This window comes from Mus caroli, unplaced genomic scaffold (assembly GCF_978045245.1).
Source record: "Mus caroli unplaced genomic scaffold, Mus_caroli_1 scaffold_10, whole genome shotgun sequence".
Classification (NCBI taxonomy): Eukaryota; Metazoa; Chordata; class Mammalia; order Rodentia; family Muridae; genus Mus; species Mus caroli.
Genome location: NW_028227265.1, coordinates 103,784,066 through 103,792,818, shown reverse-complemented (window position 1 = coordinate 103,792,818; position 8,753 = coordinate 103,784,066).

Genomic DNA, 8,753 nt, shown 5'->3' with positions numbered 1-8,753 from the left:
GGTAGTCTTCTCCATCATCATCACACTTGCAGTATCCTAAGTGAGAGTATGACCTGTCATCAAAGGCAGGCTCAGGGATCGCTATGAATATGCATACATATATACAGTTATATATGGCATGTTAATTTTGTTTGAAGCTTAGAGAATCAACTTCTTTCTTATTTGAAAGGCACAGAGGCTTTGCCTGCCAACTTCCAGCATTACAAAAATCTCACCACGACGATCTGTTTGTGTGAGTGCATGCACATGTGTGTGCCTGATTGTGTGTATATGTGTGTGTGTGTATGTGAGAGAGAGATGCATACGCACAATTTATATATACACATATTTAATATAGATATCTTCTGAACATACCAATGCGTCTAGCACAACACAATTTAAATCTGGTTCTCCAGAACAACTGGAAAAATGTTTTGTCAATCTGTTCACTGAACTGAAGTCAGCTTACATTGGTTTGCTGAGTCTATGGTGTAAGGGCTCGGTTAGGATTTTTTTTTCTTTTATGGAGACAGGGTTTCTCTGTAGCCCTGGCTGTCCTGGAACTCACTTTGTAGACCAGGCTGGCCTCAAACTCAGAAATCTGCCTGCCTCTGCCTTCCAAGTGCTGGGATTAAAGGTGTGCACCACCACCGCCCGACTCGGTTAGGGTTTTTGTCTTTTGTTTCTGAAGGCTGTGATGGACCCAGAGGCTAGGAAGTTAAGCTGAGTGACAGAGAACAAAGGGGGCTGGATGAAACAGTTTCACATGACGAACTCCCTGAAGTGATGAGGTGGTCCAGGCTTTACTTTGTAGTTTATGATTCCTGAGGTTCTGCGCGTATGTAAATCAGTTAAAATTCCTTCCAACTTAATTTGCTCTGGTTCTTATGCTTTTGGTAAATCTTGCCAATTAATAAAGCACGTAAAAACTAGAAATAAGGTAAAATGAAGTTGGAGAAAAATTGCTCCTAAAACAGCAGTTCTCAGCCTGTGAGTTTTGACCCCTTGGTGGGGGGCATCAAATGACCCTTTTCACAGGTTGCCTAAGACCATTGGAAAACACCAGTGTTTACATTATGATTTGTAACAGTAGCAAAATTACAGTTATGAAATAGAAACAAAAGTAATTTTATGGTTGGGAGGACCACAACATGAGGAACTGTATTAAAGGGTCGTAGCGTTAGGAAGGTTGAAAATTACTGTCCTAGAGCTTGGGAGTGAGCTTTATTAGAACAAGGTGGTCTAAAAGTTTCAAGAATGCTTATATAATGTACCTTCCAGACTGGGAAATTCTGAAAGCCAAAGTGGTAAAATGGCTCATCTTAACTATCAACTTAATGGGATTAGAATTGTCATGGAAACCAATGGACATGTCTAGGAGGGAGTTTATAGGCTGGGCTAATCGAGGTCAGAAGACCACTCTAAACCTAAGTGGTACTGTTTTATGGTCTGGGGTTTAAACGGATTGAAATGGGAGCCAAGTGCTGACATTCATGTCTTTATGCTTCTCAAGTCAGCACACCATGTGACCTCATATTCTTGCTGCTGTGCCTGACATGGCGGACTGTGCCATGGGGACTGTGATCTCAAACTGTGAGCCAAAAGAAAACCCTCCTTTAAGTTGATTTTGTCAGAGCCATGAGCAAAGTAACTATAAGAACAATGCTCTGAGTAATTTCACCAAGACAAAGGAAACTCCCTAGGGGTGGGTGTGGTGGTGGTGTGTGGTAAGGTCATCTTGTTCAGAGATGATTTATAGACATCGCAGAGAGCTTATTTAAACATTGCATGCTTTTATATAATAACAGTGTTCATTATAAGAAATAACTAGAGCAGGAAGCCGTCAGCGTGAAGAAGAAATAACTTTATAATTTGACAGCACTTTGTTTTAAAAACTGGCTCTTTTCTAACTTGCTCTGTGACTTTAAGCCTCTAATTTCTCATTTGCGAAGCAAGAATAAAATACCTTGGAAAGCTGTTGTCAGAATTAGACAAGGTAAAAAAATGTGAAATATCTAACACACTGCTTGGATAGAACAGGCACATAATTTTTATTTCCCTTTCTTGGGAATGATCAGGCCTTACTTAAACCTGTTCCATTATTTTTGTCCTTGGTTTTAAACAGAAACTACTAAAATACCTCCAGAAATTAATTTTCAACAAAGTATTTGTTCAGAAATGACAGCTGACCAACTGTAACAGGGATACCCATGAGCTTATTCTAGTGAGTCCTACTGTGAAATGAAATCTTTGATGCAAGTGTTATTTTTATTTTTGCTTTTGAAAATTACATGAGGCTGATCTTAGTGCCTGAGCGATTGGTGTTTTGTGTAGAAAGTTGTCTCCTGTATCAATGAGTTCAAGGCTATTCCCCACTTTCTGTTCCATTAGATTTAGTGTATTTGGTTTTATGTTGAGGTTTTTGATCCATTTGGACTTGAGTTTTGTCCAAGGTGATAAATATGGATCTATTTGTATCCTTCTACGTGCAAACATACAGTTAGACCAGAATCATTTGTTGAAGATAGATGCTATCCTTTTTCCATTGTCTAGTTTGGCTTCTTTGTCAAAAATCAAATGTCCATACATGTAAAGGTTTATTTCTGGGTCTTCGAATCGATTCATCTCATCAACCTGTCACTGTATCACTACAATGCAGTGTTAATTACTATTGCTCTGTAGTACAGCTTGAGGTCAGGGATGGTAATACCTCCAGAAGATCTTTTATTGTTCAGGATTGTTTTAGTTATTCTGTTTTTTTTCCCAAATGAAGTTAAGAATCATCCTTTCAGGATCTGTAAATAACCATGTTGAGATAAGTTGGCCATTTTCATTATGTTAAGTCTTCCATGATCAGGAAAGATCTTTCCATCTTCTGATATCGTCCTCAATTTCTTTCTTCAGAGACTTGAAGTTCTTATCATAAAGGTCTTTCACTTGCTTGGTTAGAGCTACACCAAGATATTTTATATTATTTGTGGTTATTGGGGGGGGGTATTGTTTCCCTAACTTCTTTTTCAGCCCATTTATTGTTTGTATAAAGGAGGACTACTGATTTCTTTGAGTTAATGGGTCCTCATGATAACTGGAAAGCTCCTATAAGTCAAAGAACACTGACAATATGACAAAATTACAGCCTGCAGATTAGGAAAAGATCTCCAACCCTATATTTGACAGAGGGCTAATATCTAAAATATATAAAGAACTCAAAAATTAGACACCAACAATCCAAATATCCCAATTAAAAATTGGGCTACAGAGCTAAACGGAGAATTCTCAACAGAGGAATCTCCAATAGCCTAAAAGTACTTAAAGAAAAGGTTTAAAGTCCTTAGTCCTAATTCAACTCAAAATGACTCTGAGATTCTGCCTTACACCTATCAGAATGGCTAAAATAAAAAAACTCAAGGAACAGCACATGAGGGTAAGGATGTGGAGCAAGGGGAGCACTCCTTCATTGCTGGTAGGAGTGCAAAGTTATACAACTACTCTGGAAATCAATTCAGAAGTTTCTCAGAAAATTGGGAATAGTTCTACCTCAAGATCCAGATGTACCACTCCTGGGCATATACCCAAATTATGCTCCACCATTCCATAAGGACATTGCTCAACTATGCTCATAACGGCTTTATTCATAATAGCGTGCAACTGGAAACAACCTAGATCTCCCTCAACTGAATAAATTATAAAGTAAATGTGATTCATTTACACAATGAAATATTATTCAGCTATTAAAAACAAAACAAAACAAAAAAGACATCATGAATTTTGAAGGCAAATGAATGGAATTAGAAAATATCATCCCGAGTGAGGTAACCCAGACCCAAAGGACATGCATGGTATGCACTCTCTTATAAGTGGATATTGGCCATGAAGTACAGGAAAATCATGCTGTAATCCACAGACCCAAAGAAGCCAAATAACTAGGAGGGCCCAAGAGAGGATGCTCGAGTCTTTCTCAGAAAGGGAAATAAAATAGATATAAAAAATGGAGGGAGGGAGGGTACTGGGTGGGTGAGGGGAGGGGTTGGGAAGGGGTGCTGGGGTGGGGGAGGATCAGGTGTAGGGAGAACAGGGGAAAGAGAACAGAAATTGGTGGTGGGTGGGGCATCTCTAGAACGTGAGATGGAGGGAGGCCCCAGGGTGTTTATGGGTGTGACTCTAAATAAAACTCTTAGCAGTGGGGGATATGGATCCTGAAGTAGCCACTTCCTATAGCCAGGGAGGGTTCTCAATGGAGGGATAAGGACACCAAACCACCCACAAATCCTTTGACCCAAAATGTATCCTGTCTATAAGATGTGCAGGGGCAGAGAGAGCAGAGATGGAGGAAAAGGCCAACCAATGACTGGCCCAACTTGAGACCCATCCTGTGGGCAAGAACCAACTCATGACACTATGATATTCTGTTATGCTTGCAGACAGGAGCCTAGCTGTTCTCTGAGAGGCTCCATGCAGCAGCCAATGGGAAGAAGCAGAGTCCCACAACCAAACATTGGATGAAGCTTGGAGAGTCCTTATGGAAGAGTTGGTGGGAGGAGGGATTGAGGGACCTGAAGAGGACAGGGACCACACAGGAAGACCAACAAAGTCAACTCACCTGCACCCTTGGGGGCTCTGAGAACCACCAACCAAAGAGTGAGCATGGGCTGGACCTAGGCTCCCTGTACATATGTAGCAAATGTGCAGTTTGGTCTTCATGCATATCCTCTAATAACTGAAGCAGGGACTTGCCTGAATCTGTTGCCTGTCTGCCTGTGGCTCCTATTCCTCTAACTGGGCTACCTTGTCTGGCCTCAGTGGGAGAGGATGCTAGTCCCAAAGTGACTTGATGTACCAGGTAGATGGAGATAGTGGGAGGTAGGGGGAGGTGATATCCAGAGGATAGGCTTTCCCTTCTCAAAGGAGAAGGGGAAGGAGGAATGGGGGCAAGATCTGTGTGAGAGGGAGGAGAGGGGAGCTGATATTGGGATGTAAAGTGAAGAAAGAAAGAAAGAAAGAAAGAAAGAAAGAAAGAAAGAAAGAAAGAAAGGAAGGAAGGAAGGAAGGAAGGAAGGAAGGAAGGAAGGAAGAAAGGAAGAAAGGAAGGAAGGAAGGAAGGAAGGAAGGAAGGAAGAAAGGAAGGAAGGAAGGAAGAGGAAACAGGAAATTGCATGAGACTGTGCAAATGGAAACTGAGAAATGTTGAGCTAAGATTTTGATTAGAAGCAGAGGTGTTCATTTCATTTTTTTTATTTGATATTTTCTTTATTTACACTTTAAGTATAATCCCCTTTCCTGGTTTCTCCTCTGAAACCCCCCTACCACCTCCCCCTCCCCCTCCTTCTAATGAGGGTGTTCCCCCACCCACCCACCCACTTCCGCTTCCCCGGTCTGGCATTCCCCTACATTGGAGCATCAAGTCTTCACAGGACCAAGGGCCTCTCCTCTCATTGATGTCCAACAATGCCATCCTTTGCTACATATGCAACTGCAGCCATGGTTCCCTCCATGTGTATTCTTTGGTTGGTAGCTCCCAGTTCATGCAAAGTGTGCATTGTGCAAATCACAAGTCATGGGTTTTTGTTCTGCATCTAGTGATGTGGGCTGGTTGCTAACATGGAGGGCCTGGGTATCGTCCCCCACACACCTTCCATATATTTCAGATAGAAGTGTTTTGTAGAAAAAGTCAGCATACACTATTTCATTTAATTCCAAAAAATGACCCTCAAATGGCACAGTCTCATGTGGCTTCTTTGGTGCCTGTCTTAGTCAGGGTTTTACTGCTGTGAACAGACACCATGACCAAGGCAAGTCTTATAAAAAACATTTAATTGGGGCTGGCTTACAGGTTCAGAGGTTCAGTCCATTATCATCAAGGTGGGAGCATGGCAGTATCCAGGCCGCCATGGCGCAGCAGGAGCTGAGAGTTCTATGTCTTCATCCAAAGGCTGCTAGTGGAAGACTGACTTCCAGGCAACTAGGGTGAGGATCTTATACCCACACCCACAGTGACACACCCATTCCAACCAGGTCACACCTATTCCAACAAGGTCACACCTTCAGATGGTGCCACTCCCTGGTCCAAGGATAAACAAACCATCACAGTGCCCATTCCCAAATTCAGGTTCTACTTATTGGTTTTTACATGCTGTACTTAAAGAGTGGAGTGGAGAGTATAGACTCAGGCTAAGCTGTGAGACTTGGGATGGGGACCTGGGGGAGAATTTTGAGGAAGAAGAGCCCTGGTAGTCTTAGTGGCACATGCCTATTACCCTTGAACCTGGAAGGCTGAGATGAAAAGACCATCAATCTGAATCAAGTGACTAAGGCCACAGCTCAAGTCAGCATCTGCCTAGGATATGCAAGGCTCTGGCTTCTGCCAGCAATACTACAGAGAAGAGAGAGAAAGAGGGAGGGAGAAGAAGAAGGAGAAGGAGAAGAATAAGGAGAAGAATAAGAAGAAGGAGGAGGGAGGAGAAAGAAAAAGTGAGTCCTTCAGCCCACAGTGAGATGCATTAAGTAGGCAGGTGAAGGAAGGCTCCGAGAACGGCCCCTGTGCCAGTTCTTGGCTTGAGGGTTATATGAACTGTGGAGGAGAGAAGAGAGGGGGAACAGGAGATTCTCAGTTGAGCACAATGGTCTATAGCTCAGGAGAGGCGCAGAAGTCACCTAGGTTCGGGCGGTTGATGTCTGGAAGACCTGGAATCAAGTTATCCAAGGAAAGTGCTCTGAGTGGGAAGAGAGTGGCTGGGACACAGCCTCATCCCCTGGACACAGCCGCGTGTGACCGAGCCCAGCAGACCTGTGTTTCAGGTGGCTCATGCACCTTAGTGGCTGTGCCACTTTATTCTGTTCAGCAAATGAATTCAGGCATTCGCTTTCTCAGCTGCCACTTAGACTTAATGGGAATACCCCACAGAGAGGCCGAAAATTTTAAAGGGAAGTCAACATCCAGACCTTCGGATGGAGGGAGCGTTGAGCAAACACTGAACAAGATTGTTATTTGTTTTACCTTATCAGATGGAACGAAGCCGGAGCAGGAACAGCATTGGAAGGGCAGAGTCATCAGTCTTAGGGAGAATGGAGACTTAGGGAAGGGGAGAGAAGTTAACAACGGGGTCGTGGCCCTGCAGATGGCCCAAGCACATTTCAAAGATCCTTTTGTTGATTCCACCAGGGGTAGTTCCCTGAGAAGGCAAACAGGCAGCACAAGAGAGACCATAAGGATAAGATGGGAACCACACAGGAAACCAGTTCGGGCTCAATCTCTACTCCTCTGTGTGATCTTGGGGGAACTGCTCTCTTCCACCGTCCTCTGTAAAGTAGGGATACTCCAGAGCTTATACAGTATAAAGGAAACGGCAGGTAACGAAAGTAAAGGTTAATCGCCATTGCCTCTTCATTCCTCTGCCGGTGAAAAGACAGAAGGGACGCACGCAGCTGTCGTGTGATGGATGGTATGGTATGACCACACTATCTTATGGTGATGGAGAGAAACACAGACACGTGGGAGGAAACTGCAGGGATCCATAACTTAAATTTGCATACTGTCCCCAAATGAGTGTGACAATAGCAACTCACCATGTATCCTCTTGATATTTCTGTTTTCCCTTCCCTCAGACCTGTTTCCCTCTCTATTTTCAAGCTACCTACCATTCCACAGGAAAGGAACCCACCCCTAAACGTATTTTCTTTACACTGGTCACTAGCAAAACCAAACAGTATGCTTGTAGCCTTGGCCCAAACCTCTATGTCCCTTTGAGCAGAAAGGTGCCATTTTGAGTTTGGCCACAAATGACCGTTTTAAAGAAAATATTAGCTTCTGGACCCCCCTTGAATTTCTTGCCTAGGTAAGTTAGTATCTTAGAGTCCAATGTCTCCATAGCCCCGGTTCCCTCTTAGTATCCTGGGAGCTCCCAGCTGCACAGCGCAGAGTTGGTTCTGTCCCCCAGAGCAGATTGTCATACTTTCTCTTCCTGCTCAGCCACCTTCACCTGGAGTGCAATGAAGGCTTCCTTCTCTTGCTATTCCCGCATGGCCTTTCTTCACCCGCCACGTCTATTTGCACACCCATAAACTCTGAGCTCAGAAGGATAACCCCAGCCAAAGTCCACATGCGCCGGATGCCATAATGTAAGCTGGCTACACTGGGAGGAGAGGAGAAACACAGGCAGCTCATTTCCAAGGCTCTGGACTCCTTCTCTGCAAACCTAGGCCTCACCCTTCCAGGCAGGTGTCCATCAATAAGAGCTGTCTCGGCGGGTAGCAGATCCTTTACAATTATTCAGGACCAGGCTCCGTGCCAGGGTCGGAGGCCAGGCTCTGCTGCCTGAGATCCAACAGCAGTGCTCCCTTCATGGTGAAGAGACAGCAAGGAGCACCAACTAGCGCTTAGATAGACTGCATTGGCATCCCTCACAGGCCCATCCCACTGCCCTCTCCCCAGTGCTCTGTCCTGCTTATATTGAGAAGTGGGCCCAGCAGATGGACACACCCACTCAGGATCCTATCAAGGATGGCCCCAGCCAATAGATTTAATTTGAGGGCAACTGAGCCTCCTTTCCACTAGGGAAGCAGAAACTCACAGGAGTGGTATCAGCCTTCTTGACCCTGTCCTGCCCAGGGTTTCACCAAAGTTCAATGCAATATCAAGAAATGAGGGTTACCAATGTTAAAATCAAGCAATAATAAGACATGAGGCAGAAGACATCTGGACCTTAGTATCTATGGACCCGGATATCCTCAGGTAGAGGAGCACCCACAGAACTGTACATTCTTTCCATCTCTTTGCT